Raw genomic sequence first — 19,473 nt, 5'->3', positions numbered from 1 at the left:
TTGTGTTTCGATTTAGAATTATAAAGCTCTTCGTAATTAATTACCGCTAATATGAGTGTCTTTTCGGGAAAACAGACGGGCCTAAAAACGCTAGAAAGACACACCGCGCGGAATTTGAAAGACATTCACACAGCGATTTGCCGATTTTGAAGCCCAAAAAAGCAGGTTTGAACTGCTCAGTAATCTATTTGCAGCTGAAGTGGAAAACGCACCATCAAACCTCCAAATGGAGCTGATTGAGCTCCAATGCAGTGACATGCTGAAGGCAACATATGAGTTTCCACGTTTATCCCCGACACAACTCTCTCTATGTGTGGCAGCACATACCTGCGTGAACAATTGTTCTCTTTGATGAAGATCAACACAACTTCACACAGGACTCGTCTTACAGATGAGCACCTTTACTCCATCCTGAGGATGTCCTCAGCTCAGAGCCTGACCCCAGACATTGATGAACTTGTATCCAAGATGAGACGCCAAGTGTCTGGGTCAGACCAGTGAGCATCACAGAGCAGCAAACGGTGCTTTGTTGCATTTTCGGTTTTTAATGTAGTTTAATTTTTGCATTTTTTTTCCTCTTGCTACTACAAGACATTTGATTTTTCTTTGAAGTAAATTATTTTTGGCTGCTGTTTGCCTGTAGAAAATGTTTTCACTTGAAATGACTCTGGAAAAACTGCAGATAGTCATAAGCAATTAATGAAACAGATTGTATCACTTTTATTTATATTTATTTATGTATTATGTATTATTTTTATGCCCTCGATGGACTGGCGGCCTGTCCAGGGTGTCCCCTGCCTTCGCCCTATGTCAGCTGGGATCGGCTCCAGCGCCCCCGCGACCCTAATGAGGATAAGCGGGATTGATGATGGATGGATGGATGTATTATTTTTATTTCACTTATTTCATAATTAATATTGTTTTATAGGCAATACTCTATTGTTAGTTCCAGGTTCAATATGTGCACTAAGGTTCTTTCAATACGTTTTCAATAAGCGTTGAATCCATCTGGCCCTTGACTTGTATCAATTGCTTTATTTCGGCCCACTGTGTAATTGAGTTTGAAACCCCTGCTCTAACTCATGACCTCAAACTGAACATCACTTCAGAGACCTGGCAAAGGCCTGATGAGCACAGAGACTGCTCCATCCAGCAGCAATCTATTTCCTCTGTCACAAACTTTTTTTGTTTGGTGAGATGTCATCTTATTCATACCCTCGCTGGGTCAGGATATATGTAATTATAATATCATGCTGCATTCACAATTGAAGCTTGCAACGTGATTATGCAATTCCGATACATCTAAATTGATAACTCCGCTCAGAGAACCCAACTGTCAGATTCATATTGTAAATTGCAACTCTAACTATGGCATCAACACATGAATAGTCAATACCACCCTCTGTCTGAATGATTAACCGATAATTAAGTTGAGTCAAATCAAAGATATTTAAACATAAATTAGTTTTTTAAAACATAAGCACATTCTTTTTTAAGGATTTATGGTGTTTTACAGAACATAGTTCGGGAAGGAAGGCCACGCCCCTTACTCAGCCAATCACTCAAGCCATCGGTACACGTCGCACCTATTCACGCCCTCTTCGTCTCAGCTCCGACATACGGCGCTCTTCCAACCGGTCGAGATCCAGCCGCTCGAATGCGGGACGCGATCGATCTCCACGCCGACACTCCACCGAGCGCCGTACTTCCCACACCCCCGGGTGGACAGTACGTAAGCCGAAAGACGCACCCTAACCCCACTTTTCCTTTGTGTTAACTTTAGAATTTCCGCTGAGTCACTAACCCACGCAGTTATTTATTTTGTCCACTAAGGGTCGCTGATTGGTCCGAGTTGCGAGATTACCGCCTCAAAGTTGAAATATTTCAACTAGGAGCGAAAATTGCGCGACTCAAAATGCGCTGCTATAAACGCGTCACTCACATTGCCTCGCCCAAAACGCTCCAAACTCACCGCCCGGAAAAAATATTGCGTCTATCGCAGCCACACGCATCTGTATGTTGACTTTTCATGGGATTCGGTCGTACGAAAAAATCGCATCGCTTTTGGTGTGAACGTACCTTTAGAGTTAAGAGTTTTGTAGTTATGAGGGAGTTGATGTATGGATGTCGTCAGCAGGAATAAAACCTGGAAAATAAACCTGCAGACTTGACTTCTTCCTTGGCCAGTACAAGTCCGTTACACACAGCAAAGTATTAAAGTCGATCGTCTCCCTGGCTTCCGGCCTCCAGCATCCTTAAGTTTACCACCTCGAACTTCGACCACGCCCGACATCTCCGTCCCGCCGACACATCATCCATCACTCTGCAAGAGCAACAACTCTGTCCGCCTCAACCCACCTTCGTCTTTCGACTAGACTCATGGCGTCATGACCCTAACCACGCCTACTCAAACACTCATCGCCAGCCAAACCTCTTAGCAACCACATCTTTAGACGCTTGGCCTCCCTCACTTACCTCTCCGATACCCGCTCCTACCTAACAACACTCGTAATGGGCATGCACGCTTTTCATTAAACCATCTTTTGGGGACTCTGCACCGCCAGAGCTTCAGAAGAGACAACCCCCACCCACGAGTCTCCACCTCAGCCGTTCCCTCTAACCACCAGACGCCAGCAGTCTCCAATCGCATCCCTCCAACCCACTCTTCGCGACCCTTCTACCCTCCTTGTTCCAGACATAATCATCCCTTCATTCATTTATTTCACAATAAACCAACTGTAAACTCGTATCACCTCTGGCGCGGTCCTCATTAGTGAACACCCTTAGAAATGAAATCTCCTAATACTGTATTTTATATATTTACTGCAAATCTAACAGATTACTCTACAGTAAACCTGTCCTGTGGCTACCTGTGACTCTGCATGCTCACACTCAGTTCGGTTACATGCAATCGAATTATTGGCTTAGTCGGACTGAAATCGAATTATCCGTTTCATGTAAACACCTTAGTCGGACTATGTGCGGTCCGACTTCGGTCCGATTAACACCCCTGGATAGCTCGGTCCGATCCAGTTGATAATTCGACTCTCGCGGCATGTAACTCTGAATTCGATTCGGAACTGGACTTTGCGTCTTTGCGCATGCTCGAGATCCCGCCGCCCTCCCTCCCTCCCATGTCGTGACCCGGAAGTCGAAAGAGACGATAAATTAAATTCTCCGTGTACCTTGGCGACGCGTCTTCTCTCCGTTATCAACTCAGCCAATAGCGCCATTTGCATTCGCTGTACTCCTATTAACACCATGGAAGAATAGTAGAGGGATGTAGCTTCGCCTTGCTCTCTGTTCGCCATCTTTCTCGAAATGTTGTTGTTGGTGGTGGTGAAGAGGTCAAGCGGAAATGGCTGTATCACCACGAGATGTAATGAAAACAGCGCCGCCTATCGTATCGGATATGACATGCTTTCGGCCAATGATTCAAATTACTCACTGCCATGTATATTGGGATAACAGCAGATCCCCCAAAAGATAGCATAGTCCGACTAAAGCAAGATTCGAATTATACCATCATGTAAACGCACTGAGTGCAACATAAGCTCCAACATTCTGACAGACGACTGGGACTGGGGATCAATACTAAATCTGGTTTCTGGAGCTTCAGCACTACAAAGAAGAGTTTTACCAAGTAGTTTACACTTTAGTTAATGACACACAGTAGCCTACACAAAACAAAAGCAAAATTGACTTCCAATCAAACAATCAAGTGCATATATAGGACCATAGTTAGGACTTTTACAGATTCCTGCCTGTTAAAATAAGTCAGCTGGAGAAAAGTCATCAAGTCAATAAATTCTGGCACCGATGTCATCAATCATCTAGCAGGCTACATATGATCATATCTACTGGAAAAGTTGTCATTCCAGGGGACAAAGTAGACCTACAGTATGTCTGAATAAAAGAATATAATTGAGTGTCTGTGGCTGTCATTGTGTGTCAACATGCCATGCAAGATCATGGTGAGGCTTTGCGAAGGTCTATTCTGTTACATGTCTGCAGCAAGTTTCCATGTCTTGCAACCCGGTCTCGCTCCATTAGTCACGTGACTCGTTGACCAGTCAAGTCAAGGTCAACAACATTTCCTGTGAGGATGAAAAAGACACAACATAAATGTACATGCCATCCTTGCCGTTACTTAGAGGGGCACAGAGATACATACACAATTTGTAGTTTGAAGATTTTGAAGCTTAAGTCCACTGACCAACCGTTGGGAGTACAAACATGGAAAGGTGAAAGAGAAACTGTCTGTGAAATCTACTAAAGATGTCTTGTGAGGCTAACTAGAGGGAAGACATTTATTTTATTTTAAACTGGTTGTGTGTGATCCTGTGGGGAAATGCAGGCCTAGGTAGATACTTTATAACAAATAAGGACTTAACTTTGGTGGCAGATGTGTGCGTACAAACAATTTTAATTGAGAAGCAAACTCCATTGTGATAGCAAACTGATGTTTGCTCTTGCAAAGCGTTTGATAATTGACGGGAAAACCCTGGAGTCTCTCCGCAGTAAATACCCTGGAAGGAGAAAATGAGCCACATTTGCATCTCTTGCTCGCCCGAACGTTGAAAGTGCTTTCATTTCCTGGTCCTGTGCACCCAGACAATTGCTAATTGGTCCTGGAGTGTACATCGAGAGCGTAACTGCTGCATACATGCTCTAAGAACAGCTTCATTATGCACTGGTTCTTTGCAGTGCACTTTTGTTGGTTTTCAAAGCGCTGTTTGCCAACAAGGGTGGCCTCGAGGCAGCAGAATGCTATGAATAACCCATTACAGAGCCAAGTTGCACTCAAACTGTACTGCTGCTTTTGCTCTGCCAGCACTGTGCAGCTTTTCAATGAAACACAAATGAGAAAGACTTTGCATGCAGCGAGACTCTCGTCTCTGCCACTTAGAACTCATCTAATAAATCATCAGAGAGATAGATAGATAGATACATAGATATATAGATACATACATAGATAGAGAGATAGATAGATACATATATATACAGATACATACATAGATAGAGAGATAGATAGATAGATAGATAGAGTTATACCTTATTCATCCCGGGGGGGGGGGGGGGGGGATGTATTTGTAGCAGCAGCAAACAAGGTTACAATATATATCAATACACTAAAATAAAATAGCAGAGCAGGACATATTAAATTTAAGAAAATGAAACAAGTTTTCCGTTCATAACAGAACATTGGTGCAGGAGAGAAAGTGCCTTCTTTAAAGTGCTGACTCAGGTAGATTGTTAAATGATGATTCTTGCTTTCTCTGACATGCTAATGCATGCATTGATGAAAAAGTTGGGCAGGATCACCCATTTACCTCTACACTTTGATTTGTGTGAGTGAACAGCACCCACAGCAGGGAATATAAAGCGTAATGCACCACTTGCAGTCTTTCACACATCTCGATTCATCAGTTGTCGCTTGGTCTGCATAAATGTCAAGCTTGTTAACGGCATGCATAAGCAGTGATGATAAAATGGTCATAAGCCGTCACACTCGATGCTGAGAAAATATATGTTAATATGACATATTAACATCTGCAGTGATGTAATGTCTCACCTCGATGCAGGAATGTAGAATGCCAGTGTGTCAGTACACCGTGACAACAGTCTTGAAACTGATAGGGCACACTGCTTCATAGACAGTTAATATCATCCTGGTCTCCTAAGAGTTACCTTCCCATACAATGACACTTTATTGGCAATGACGTTTCAAGGATTTTTTTTCTTCTTCTGATTACGTTTGTTTTTTTAAGTATTACAAATATGTTTCTTATCATAGTCCACGGACGTCCGCTTAGGGAGGTTCTGGTGGACGTGGTAGGTCAACCCAGGTCCCCCGGGAGACCACTGTCCTATCTGAAACCAAATGTCAAAATGAGCTCCATTTGCAACTCATAAAGGGGGCTGATGAAGACCGGCTCAGATAACAAGACCAGAGGGAGAAAACTAATTTGGGATATTGTAGCGTTCGTATGAAATATCTTATATCTTGTGTTTATTTTTAATATTTTCTTTGCCACAAACACATCGGCACTAACAACATACGACCGCAGCACACTTTTGGACATAAACTTTTGCGCAAAACAAGGGTTTTTGTCCACTTTTTCCATCGATCCAGCGTGGCCGGCAGAGATTGTACGAGCGAACCACAACAACAACAGTGGAGCCGCTACTACGGGGAGACGACGAAAACATCGAGGGAAACGGAGCGGAATTCGGAACAGACTGAGAGTTCAAGCCCACCGTCCACCTTTGCCCAGCATCCTTCTTGCTAACGTCCAGTCTCTGGAAAATAAGATGGATGATTTTAGGGCAAGGATCAGATTCCAACGGGACATGCGGGATTGTAACATCTTTTGTCTGACGGAAACTTGGCTGACTCCGCTGGTGCCGGATCGAGTCATATGCCCAACCGAGTCCTTCTCTGTTTTCCGTGCAGACAGAACGGAAGAGTCTGGTAAATCTAACGGTGGAGGGGTTTGCTTCATGACAAACAACATGTGGTGTGACCCCAAGAACATTAAGACTCTTTCTCGTTCCTGCTCGCCGAACCTGGAACATCTGACGATCTCATGCCGTCCATTCTACCTTCCCGGGAGTTCAGCTCGGTCATCACCACAGCCGTCTACATTCCACCACAAGCGGACACCGACGTAGCACTATCGGACCTACATGATGTGTTATGTCGGCATCAGAACAAGTATCCCGACGCGGCTGTGGTGGTGGCTGGGGACTTTAACAAGGCAAACCTAAAAAAAGTCATGCCGAACTTTCACCAGCACATTACGTGTGCTACCAGAGGAAAGAACGTTGGACCACTGCTATACGCCATTCAAGAGAGGCTACAAGGCTGTCTCTCTCCTCCGTTAGGGAAATCAGACCATGCCGACATTTTTCTGATTCCGGAGTATAAACAAAGGATCGCGGGAAGCGGTAGTGACGAGGAACGTAATGCGGTGGTCTGACCAATCAGAGGCTGAGCTACAGGACGCTCACGTATCGTCGACTGGGACATGATCCAATCCAGTTCCAGTGACGCCAGCGAGTTTTGGAAGTAGCAATGAGCCTCATAGCAACGCTTAACGGACACCATCGTCCCCACGGTAAAAGTTAGGGTCTTTCCTAACCAAAAGCCGTGGGTTGATAGATCCATCCGTGAAGCTGTGAACGCCCGCATTGCTGCCTATAACTCCGGTCTTGTATCCGCAACATGGACGGGTACTAGGCAGCGGTCTATGGACTGAGGAGGGCGGTGAAGGAAGCCAAGAGGAGGTACCGAGACAGAGTGGAATCACAGATGGAGCAGCGCGACACCAGGCGCCTATGGCAGGGGCTACGGACTATCACAGACTACCAGAGCAGACCCGCGCAATGGTGAGTGCCGACGCATCCCTAGCGGACGACCTGAACTCATTTTATGCACGGTTTGAGGCTAGCAACAACAGCGCTAGCTCGCCGCTAACAACAACACCGTTAGCGTAGCCGAGGTGAGTACTACCGCTGGGGATGACCCCACACTCTGTGAGCGAGCGCAGCGTGAGGAGGGCTCTGTTGAGGGTGAACACCAGGAAAGCTGCAGGTCCAGATGGCATATCTGGGCGAGTACTGAAGACCTGTGCTAACCAGCTAGCTCCAGTGTTCACCACAATATTCAACCTCTCCTGGCTGAGTCCGTGGTCCCCGCCTGCTTCAAGAGATCCACTATTGTCCCTGTGCCCAAGAATGCTTCTCCAGCATGTATGAATGACTACCGACCGTGGCCCTCACCTCGGTGGTCATGAAATGCTGAGAGGCTGATAAAGGACTACATCTGCGCCTTCCTCCCTTCCTCCATGGACCCGCTGCAGTTTGCTTATCGCCCAAACAGATCCACGGATGATGCTGTCTCCCAGGTACTGCACACCACACTCTCTCATCTGGACAGCCAGAGGGGGCTATGTGAGACTGCTGTTCATTGATTATAGTTCAGCTTTCAACACCATAGTCCCTCCAGACTGGCCGGCAAGCTGATTGAGCTGGGACTGAACACCCCTGTGTGCTTGGATCCTGGACTTCCTGACCGCCAGGCCACAGGTGGTCAGGGTGGGCAGACACACCTCCAAATCCCTCACCCTGAACACAGGATCCCCCCAGGGTTGCGTCCTCAGCCCCTACTGTACTCCCTGTACACACATGACTGTGTGGCCAGGTTCAGCTCCAACACCATCATCAAGTTTGCGGATGACACAGTGGTGGTGGGCCTGATCTCCGACAACGACGAGAAGGCCTACCTGGAGGAAGTTGCTGATCTGTCACTCTGGTGCCAGGACAACAGCCTCATCATGAATGTCACCAAAACTAAGGAGCTGATTGTGGACTTTAGGAGGGTACAACAACAGAGGACGTACTCACCACTGGGGATTAACGGGACTACTGTGGAGAGGGTGAGCGGTATAAATACCTGGGAGTCCACATCACCGAGGATCTGACATGGTCAACAAACACAGACACTCTGGTGAGAAAGGCAAGGCAGCGCCTCTACCACCTCAGGCAGCTGAGGAAATTTAAAGTTTCCCAGAGGATCCTTCAGTCCTTCTACTCTGGAGCTGTAGAGAGCGTCCTGACAGGAAGCATCACAGCCTGGTTTGGCAACTGCTCCGCTCAGGACAGGAAGGCTCTGCAGAGAGTAGTGCGTTCGGCTGAGCGCACTATTGGAACTACACTCCCCACCCTGCAGGACTTGTACACCAGGAGGTGCAGAACCAGAGCCGGCAGGATCATGAAGGATCCTCACCACCCCAACAACAGACTGTTTCAGCTGCTGCGGTCAGGCAGGCGCCTCCGTAGTCACGCTGCAAGAACAGAGAGACTGAGACGGAGTTTCTTTCCTCAGGCCATCAGGATTGTGAACTCCGACCTCACCAGGACCCCCACATAGACCCACACAACTGCCCCTCTTAGGCACACACACACACACACACACACACACTTACTGTAAATATTGTGTTGTTTTTTATTTGTAAATAGTGTGTACTTGTTGCCCTTGCACATTCCTGCTGAGCATTGCCACTTTCATTTCACTGCACACCCTGTGTGTGTATGTGACAAATAAAACATCTTGAATCTTGAATCTTGAATAGGCTCTGTAGGCCGACAAGTCAGAGAGATTGCAGCATTTTATTGGTATCTCTTCTCTTTTTCCCCCCCCTCGTCAGTCAGTGCACAGAAAGAGTCACATTGTGTTTTGTTCTGTTCAACTTCTGGCACCTTCTCTGAGTTGTAATCCAAGATGAGAAGTGTCAGTAAAACAGTTTGGTGTGATTGTCTTTAAACTGTCGGCTCTGACAGCAGTCTGTGGGGTGCAACATGTCCATGCAGACTCTCGATGAGGGGATTTCGCTTATCAGACAGGATGTGGACGGCCACAGAACAGAACACCTTGTGATGTTCGTCATGCACGAAACAGCAGTCTCCACATCAGACCATGGCAGATAATTAATTTTATACATTTTGCCTGGCAAGGAAAACCAAATCACCCCCCCCAAAAAGAAGTAATGTATACATTTGAATAGAACGTGATATATAAAAATGGCAATCTATTCAGTATAAATATATCGAACCGAATTTATGTTTCTCCGGCCTTTGTTCTGCACAATGAAGTATACGTGTATTGCACTGTTCGCTGAGGTGCTAAACATGTGCAGTGGAGATCAGCCTTTCAGTGTTTCTGTGTCTGACATGATGCATGGCACTGGTTGTGTGGGAGGATGTGAGTGGACACGCTTGCCAGAGCACCCTCAATCCATGTAACCTCTCACCTTTGGCCCTCGACCTCCAGCGGAACCTTTCCAGAGAATATATGTTTCACCGTTTCCCGGCTGAAGACTTTGCGAAGGCTCATTATCGTATATTCCTTCATTGTTGAAGAAAAATTAGCAAAAGACCCCTGGGCGGGGGGGGGGGGGGGGGGTACGAATCCGGGCATCAGCACTCCCACTGAACAGATTGATAATTAATACACACAAAAACCTTGCTGTAAAACAGTGTAAACAGTCATTACCTCGGGTGATGATTTATTTTCACAGGGATTTTATAGAGATATTAGAGTTGAAACCTGGTATATTTAAAGACTATCCTGGGTCACAGTGAAAACTGAGTTATGAACTCTGTGCTGCACACACACACACACACAGACACACACAAAATGGTGAACACATAGAAAGTGTTCACCATCAAGACCCCGCATGTCCTGATGTATACAGTAATTTAATAGGAGTTGCTGCAGGCAGCGGCTTAGTTGAAAGGAAGAGATTTGAAAGAAAAGTTGCCACGGTGTAAGATGTGATGTAGACATGAGGCCACTCTATGAGAGTCGTAGGCCGACTGCAGCTTCACATTCTTATCACGGATTTGGCTGCTTACCTCCTTAAAACATTCAAGTGTGATATCACTGCTGTTAACCGTTTTGTGAACTTCTGACTGAAAACCTTTTCCCGTCAATTATAAAAGACTTTAAGATCATTACAGCATTATTAGTGGTATTCATGTTCTGCATCATTTAGTAATAAACCCTTTCACATCATTGACGGAATTTCTTTATTCCAGTTCCATTTTTCTACACAACAAAACACAAAAGCACAAAAACACACACGCAAAACCCCCAAAAATATTTGTTTATATATGATGGAGGGGGATGAGTTAAGGAGTCTCACAGCCAGAAGAAACACGCTGTTTTGAAGTTGATACTTCTGTACCTCCTTCCAGACGGCACAAAGGTGAACATACTTTGTCTTTTAATATCCCACTGACAAGAACTTAGCACGGAATGTATACGTCTTCAGTTTCCTCAAGAAATAGAGCCAAATTATGAGCTTTCTTCCCTAGGATGGAGATGTGTGATGTCAGGTTGTTTGTGATGCTGATTCCAAAAAACTTAATTAACATCTGCATTACATCGCCATTTACAATTAGAATATTATTATATATTATATACTTATGATACAAACTCAATATGGTGCTGGTTAAAAAAATAGATATTCTATGAAAAAGAAATTGATGGATATTGTTATAGCTTTATTGTTGTTGTGAAATTTAAAACTGATTTGGCGGAAGAACCAAAGAGAATATGCCCTATCTCTTAACGACTTAAAAGTATCCAATCAATCAAATATTAAAGCCTGGTGTGCACCCTTGGCTGGTAAACAAGCATCAGGCATGTGATGATGTCACGTCTTGATTCGTCTTGTGTCGTTTTGCCTCTTTTACTGTGACTCAAAGAAAAAGGAGACGCCGAGATTCAGCTGGGCAACAGAATGGCCACACATTCACTCCAATCAGGGCGGAAAATCGAGAGACAAGAGAACCCCCCCCCCCACACACACACACACTTGCACGCTGAGCATGACTGGCTTCCTGTGGCCCTGGCAGCAGCTGAAAGCGGCCGGTGGGATCAGACGAAACGAGCCGGGCCTCTATGGTAACAGATGACCAGGAGAGCCGTGTCACCGCTCTGAAGCTCCCCGCCACTCCGCTGAAGGGCAGTCGAAGTTTGTCAAAGGGTGAGCTCATGTGCGTGGCGGTTGCTCTTGTGTTGCAGCTTCTTCTGTCACGGTCAGAAGCTATAATTGTCAGGTTCACCTCATCCTTTAGATGCCGATTTTGACATACATATACATATTTCTGGAATACATGTTGAGACATTGCATTTATTATGCTCTGACCATGGGACCGATGAGCATGTCTGTCGGTCTCTTTTTAAAATTAAACTAACTGTATTATGTATGAGCTGATCGGATCAATAGTTTAAGTCTAACACACATGAATTGCTTAAGAAAACTGCAGCTTGCTTTCTTGAAGTTACTCTATGGCGCACTTTTACAGTTGGCTCCCCCTCGCTGCTCTTACGAGTGCTGTTTCCAGATCCGGTTAACGGCTTCAACTAAATGAAGTTCCCATGCAACTAAACTGAATTCTCCATTAAGTTTTCTGGGAAAACTTATTTTCTACCAGATTACGGTTGCAGTTTTAAACACATGGTTGACGTTGTGAAAATGAAAACAAAACTAACAGAACCACAGGTTTTGTCTTAAGATATGTAATAAGTATTACGTGAGTATTTAAGTTATCAAAAAAAACGCACAGATTTCCCCAAGGACACAAACAGGTCTACTGGGTGAAAGTCCTGTGCTTGTTTGACCTGCCCCTTCCACCCTTCAGTGTGTATTTTAGTGGACTGTGTTTAGAAACGTGATTGTGATATGTTTAAAACAAGGGTAAACTGGGAGAAAATATGTTTCCCTCAAAACATAACTGACAATGCTGCTTTGTTGTATGCGAACAAAATTGGAAGACCAGGCTGAAACGGTTAGCAGACACGTAGGCTAACGGGTAGCTGGTGAACATATAGTAGTGGAGCATTTAGCAGCTAACATGAAAGATATTTGCAGAGTTGGCAGAGAACAAACCAGAGCTAAAGGAAGATTATTACTACAATACTAATAACTTCCATTGGGGTGGACAGAAACATGAATGCTAATGTTGTTCTCCATGTAGGCCTACAACCCTACATGGTAATGCAATGTTCATGTGTTGGCAGCATGTTACACTGAACCCTAGTGGACAGAGTTCATCTGGCAGAAGAGAACTGCTTCTGATGTGTTTGCAGCGATTGTTGCAATAAGAAGTCACAAAAACTGTACGTCGTATTTAATTGTATGCATTTAAATTCAATTAAATGTACGTTTATTTTGTATAGCCCAATATCACAAGTTACAAATTTACCTCAACGGGCTTTACAATCTGTACACATGCAACATCCCTGTCCCAGGACCGCACATAGAAAAAAACCTTTCACTGGGAAAAAAAAAGGGAAGAAACCTTCAGGAGAGCAACAGAGGAGGATGCCTCTCCCCGGATGGACAGAAGCAATATATGTCATGTGTACAAAAGGAAGCATCACAGAGTTACATAAACACATTCAATGAGTATGACAGATTGTATTGCATGATGTTATCAAAGCAACAGCTGTGCTCTGTGAGCTTACTTTGTTTGTGTAAACGAATAGAAGCTTCTGGCTGCATCACAGAGGAGTGTAGATGCTTCATATGGTGAAGCATATTAAATTACACAGATATGTCTTTTCGCCACAGACAGCTCGTAGCTATATTTTGGCGTTCTCGCTCTGGACACAGGGCTCAGAAATAATGAGCCATTGTCACAATGATGACTATGTTGCCTTCATATGTCAACTTTATGAAAGATGATGAAAATAAGACCTCTGATTTCTGTAGTTGACTCAGTTGTAGTGTGTATGAATAAGCCTCAATTCTCCAGCTCTTTGACACCGATGTTTTTCAATGACTTTCACCCGAGAATTGAATCCTCACGCAATGTCGAAAACCCTTAATTCCTCTGAATTCTGCTTAAATCTGACTGCCAATGTGTCAGATTTAATGTTAGCGTACTTCACATCATCTTGGGCGAATGGCAGAGTAATAATTACATGAAAAAGGCTCAACATGTTTTAATGCTTCAATGTTCATGAGTTTTTTGGTATTAAAATGTGAGTGAAATGACTTCTGAATCTTAAGTGAGAATCCGTAAAGTGCCTCGGTTCAGAGCATTACAATGATTCATAGATGAGTACAAATGTTCTTGTTCTAAAACATGACTTTCAGATGTACTCGCCAGCGGAAACACTGAAACCCAAAACAATTGTGTTATAGATACAACAATGGACGAGCAACCACGTGTTTCTTCCCTCTGCGTCACTGAAATGACACGTCACTGGGAAGGCAGCCTTAGTGGCCATTGAAAACATCAATCGGTTCAAACGGCGTTAAAAGCTACATTTGCGGTGGCATGTTTTGCCAGGTATTGGTCAGACAACACAAATCAACCAAAGCAACAACGGTTAAATTACAGATCCATGCGTTCTAAGGCTTATCAACACCGTATGAGGAGACCCGTGATTAATGCCAAAAGGTGGGCATCTTGTACCATAACTCTGGGAAGCTGTCAGGGAGACAACGTGTATCCCAGACCACAACAACAGCAGGCTGATTGTGATTTGCAACATTTTCGACCAGGAATGTGTGCTTGTGTGAATTTGTGCATTTGGTTGGCCAACTTATTGTCACTGCCTTGCGTGCAGCAACAAATGAGTTCAGTGAGCTGGAAAACCTCATTGACGGAGATTATAGAAGGTAAAGAATGTTGTAGATATTATTGGGTATGAACCTGGGTTATTCATGTCCACTGAAGGGCTTTGCACCCACTGCACTAGTTCAATAGTTCAGAGTATATTAACCCTATGTAATATTCATTATGTAAATATTTTTCATGTTTTCATCCAAGAGCGGATACGGTGGTGGGTCGTCCTTCAATCAGAGGATTAGCAGATCAATCCAGAGCTCGACTAGTTCAATTAAATTTAAATTAATTAATTTTTGTACCCCAAAATCACTAATTTGCCTCAGAAGGCTTTCCAATCCATGTCGATGTGTCCTTAGGCAAGAAACGTAACCCCAAATTAGCCCCGTAGGTGCATGAATGGCTATGAATTTTCCTTAGTCCTGATGGGCAGGTGGAAGAGAAATGATAATCTGTGTGGAAATCAAGCTCTATGTTTCTTCTGTTTTTTTGTTTGGTTTTTTGGCTAAAGCACAAACAGAGTCAGCATCCTTTATTATCTCTTGAACATGTTTCTCTTTTGGCTAACAGATGTCAAATTCACTGATATCTTTTGACCTTCATACCTGTTAATCCCATACAAGGTTTATGCCACCCCATTTGGTTTTGCTGTACACATTCCACATGTTTTTGGAAAAACTCCATCAGCCGATGATCAAAGAGAGGCAGGTTACGCGGCTGAAGCTGGGGAAACACTTCCTGCCGAGGAGGACTCAAACAAAAGTGTGCAAGAATCAGCAGCTACCAGCTTTGCAGAGCCAAATGGAAAATATCTAGTCTTTATTGTTTATTGCGATGCTGTTAAGCCAACAGTTTTGTTTTCTTGCCGCACAAGCCTTCAATTCATGTTTGTGAACCCAACATCCGTCCTGCTCGAGTCAGCATTGAACCGCCAAGATTCAGCATCATGCTGCCCTACCACGCAAGTGTACGCGTAACTGCCTAAATTAGTGATGTCACTCATGTCGCATGCAATTGTTACAGTAATTATGGGCCCGACCTTGTAGATTTGCATACAATATTTTAAAAAGAAAAATCAAGTGATATGTTTCCCTGGGATCCCAAATAGTTATTCAATTTAGCCCAAGATCACAAATGTACCATCCTCTTTCCCGGAACCTCCCCCCCAAAAAACCTTGAAAAAGGGTATATTATGTGGCAGTCGCATGATTGTTGTTTCAATACGGTTTTATTCACATACATTGGAATGATGTATCTTCTTGTCTCACTGTCACAAAAACTAACTCCTCAGATGTGTGGCCCGTCGGGTCGTCTCACAAAACCAAAAGCCAAAAAGGACAGGAGGGGGTTCCATGCACCAGGGAGATGAAGATGAAGAACACTTGTTGCCTGTCGCTGCTGTCACTGCTTTGATGTGTTGCTCAATGCATTATGTCACCCCTGGGAGCCGCATGCACGTCGTGAAGAATATGTTTTCCAGAAATCTGTCTGCAAATAACATCACAACAAACTCATATACATACGCCTGTTAGAAGTCTGACTTTACCTCAGTTTATTTCAGGAAATGCATTGATAACAAATACAGTTTTCTGCATTCACTGTGCTTCATCGCAGGCTTTAAGATAACTTTCTGTGCTTGCCAACCCTAGAAAACCTTGAGCTTTAGCTTTTGTTAACTCAGCAGGCTTGAGACTACATAGTGAAAAGACTGCATGGTGCAGCAATATCCTGCTCTGTATTGTGTAGGTTGAGTAGTGTCAGGGACAATGAAGCTGGTGTATGCCAATGTGTGTGTGTGTGTGTGTAATCTCATTTGAAATGATCTCACCTCTCTTCAGGTCACTTCATCATTGAGGCCCTCCATCTTTTGTCCTCTCCTCTCCCTCGCTGTATTTCCTTCTGTGTTTTTCTTTTCATTGAAAAGAAAAACACACACACACACACACACACACACACACACACACACACACACACACACACACACACACTAGCGAAAAGAGAGGAGATAGAAAAGTCAACATCGCCACCAATAATCCAGCGCTGTCCCCTTGGAGGACGGGGTGTCAGGGGTTTGTCTTTGTCCATTGTCCAGCCATGGAGGCCAGAGATGGGGAGGGTTTCCAGCTTCTGCCCCCAGACAATGGGTCCCTTGGAGGGGACCATGACTGAACAAGTACGACAAGGGCTCTGGGTTCAGAAAGAGGAGGTCAGAGGAGTCATTAGACTTCACACCTCAACTTGTTGGACTTTTGCTTTTGGCTCTCAGAAAGTGTCAAAACTTTCCCGATTAATTCTGGTTGTAACTAGTTTTCAAAAGACTTTTCACAAGCAGTTCTTCAATTCTCAAGCGTCTTGCCAGCAAGAAACGATTCGTCATAAAATTAAGGACCTCCCTGTGGTTCAAAGTTCTTGCATGCTCTCAGATTCCTCTCTACTTTGTGGTGCATTTTACAAACAAGCAATACATATTTATATATACAGTACATATATATATAAATATATCAAAGGGTGGCCCTTCCACCCTCGGTCCATCAGAGAAGCCACAAATTGAGATCCATGCATGGAAGTCAGAGGATGAGGAGTATCCCTTGAAGGACAGGCTCTAAATACAGCAGGCCGACGTGCCTTTCCAACCGTCGCGCCCTGGTGAACCTGCTGGTTTCGCTGCCCCTGGCCGCTTGGTGTATTTTTACAAGAGATGTTTATCCTCGAAATGCCGGTTGAGCTGTAATTTTGGGCTGTCCATCCGTCTCTGTGTCTGTCTGTTCCTTTCTGGGGGAGGAAGGAGGTTGTGGCTGCTGACCACTAGCACAGACTAGGGGCCGAGCTGCTTGCACAGCTTCTCGTCTGTCTGATTGGAGCGACTCTCGTACATCACCTCTGACGTGGTCAGGACTCTGACGGCTTCTGAAGAACAACAGCTACTAGTTTACTATTTAAATTGAATGTGTGCTTCAAGGGATGCAGTTTTTAAAAGATGTATTTTAGTCCAATAACATACAGTTAAGCCGTTAGTCACGGAGCATGAGTCACCTGCAGTGACTTCAAACTACTTATGTACTCCAGCAGAATATGCTCCCTTTGAGATGCTGGTCTATGTCCCCAATCAGTCCATTTCCCCATGTTGGTTTTGTTGCCTTTTCTGATTACCTTCGCATTGAAAATGCGGAAGGTTATGTTTTGATCGCCGTGTATTTATTTATTTAAGGTAAGATATATACTTTATTAATCCCCAAGGGGAAAATAGTTCTCTGCATTTAACCCATCCTTAGTTAGTAAGGAGCAGTGGGCTGCAGTGATGCGCCCGGGAAACAACTGGGGGTTCAGTGCCTTGCTCAAGGACACTTCGACTTGCAACTAATGGGGAGAGCCGGGAATCGAACCGACAACCTTGGGGTTGCAGGACGACCCCCTTACCCCACTGAGCTACAGCCGCCCCTCTCAAAAAAAAAAGTTCTCCTTCGAGCCGGATTTGAACCAGCGACCTAAGGATCTCAGCCTGTTACCTCTACAGTCCTCCGCTCTACCAACTGAGCTATCGAAGGGAACTATTTATTTGTTTGTATGCGTGTTACTTGCATAACACAAAAAGTATTAAACCGAATCGCATGAAATTTGGTGGGATGATTGGTTCTTATCCGGGGACCATTTGATTAGATTTTGGGATCGAGCGGGTCAAAGGTCAAGGTCAATGTCATGAAAAGGTCAATATCTTCTTCAATCGCATGACATTTGGTGGGATGATTGGTTATTATCCGGGACCATTTGATTCGATTTTGGGATCAATCGGGTCAAAGGTCAAGGTCATGAAAAGGTCAACATCTTCTTTTTACCATAGCACGGTCAATTTTTATCCAAAATACCAAAATGTTCATAATTCAATGCCCAATCTTGTGATATGCGAAGGTATGCGCTCTACCGAGTGCCCATTCTAGTTATAATTGTTTTTATATTGGACGAAAAGATGACCTACACACATGGGAACTCCCATTTGAGTTTATTAGTATCACCAACGTATTAGTCCATCCATTGAGTCGTTTTATAAACCACTTTTAGGTATTGGGGTTGTTGTCATACAACAGTTTCTCTCATGGCTCAAACACACTACAGGCACGGTTAAAAATATTTACATACATTCTTCCAATTACATTCAGTTTCCAATTCATCTCAATGATGTTGTCTGCTTGATTCATTGCATGTTTCCTCACAACTCCTTCAGGTGCTGTTACCTCCCAGTCTTTATCAGCAAAAGCACCACAATAAATGCCATCCCAGTGCCACTGAAGTGCAAATCTGTGTTTTAATCCAGATATAGTCGGAAAAGATGTGTTTTCAGTCTCAGGCGGAAGATGTAGAGACTTTCTGCTGTCCTGATGTCAGTGGGGAGCTCATTCCACCACTCAATCATACAATGATCCCTTGTTTGTTTTTCAAAATGGAGCGATAGCATTAGGGTCGATAGCCCCATTATATAATGGATCATGGAACATTTGGACAGTGCTTATCAAATTATTGAAATCAGGTCCTATTTGAGCCAAGGTGTCAGTAGCAATCATATCAGGACAGCAGAAAGTCTCTACATCTTCCGCCGGAGACTGAAAACACACCTTTTCCGACTATATCTGGATTAAAACACAGATTTGCACTTCAGTGGCACTTAAATAGCACTTACTTATGGTACTTTTGTAGTTCGACTATGTTGAGGAAATGTTACTTCCTGTATTCTTGTTGTTCTTAGTTTATACTCTAGGTTGAAATGCACTTATTGTAAGTCGCTTTGGATGAAAGCGTCTGCTAAATGACATGTAATGTAATGTAATGTAATGAGTCTGTCTAAAGTGGACAAAAATAAATAAATAAGAGCAATTGGAAGTGGCAATTAATCCCTGTCCCTGTGCCATAACAGCTCATATTTGGACCTGCACTCTGTCTCGTCCCCCCAAGAAGCCAGTGGGCCTGAGTGGGCCCTGCAAGAGGAGTGTGGCATAAAGAGGTATCTGTGGTAAATGGGACAAGTTGTTGGTCCAGCACTGATGCCGAGCCAACAGACCGTGGGCCATGTTTTGAGTGAGATGGGTTTGGGGTGGAGGTGGATGCGAATGCGGATGTGGAGGGCAGACAGGAGGGACATTGGCAAGCGGTACACCCCAGATGGATAAAGATGAGCGCTGCCAGTTGTCGTGTTGTGTCGTGCCCTGGAAAACACAGAACCGCAAGTCTGGGGCCACTGGCCGGACCTCATTATCCCATCAGCTCTGAAGTGACTCACTGAAGCAGACTTTCTCTTGCTGCTGTCACCGGCCTCAGTCTCCCTCTGTGAGCCTG

At 44.4% G+C, this 19,473-nt stretch overlaps 1 non-coding gene across 1 annotated transcript; it reads right to left on the bottom strand.

The window, feature by feature from the left end:
- Positions 1-17,605: 17,605 nt before the first annotated feature.
- trnay-gua (transfer RNA tyrosine (anticodon GUA)) lies at positions 17,606-17,693 on the bottom strand. The gene is given in 2 exon segments: positions 17,606-17,641; positions 17,657-17,693. It is a non-coding gene; the product is annotated as a tRNA-Tyr (tRNA).
- Between the last annotated feature and the right edge of the window lie 1,780 nt (positions 17,694-19,473).

The sequence above is a fragment of the Pseudoliparis swirei genome, chromosome 4 (assembly GCF_029220125.1).
Source record: "Pseudoliparis swirei isolate HS2019 ecotype Mariana Trench chromosome 4, NWPU_hadal_v1, whole genome shotgun sequence".
Taxonomy (NCBI): domain Eukaryota; kingdom Metazoa; phylum Chordata; class Actinopteri; order Perciformes; family Liparidae; genus Pseudoliparis; species Pseudoliparis swirei.
This window is presented reverse-complemented; position numbering and strand designations above follow the sequence as displayed.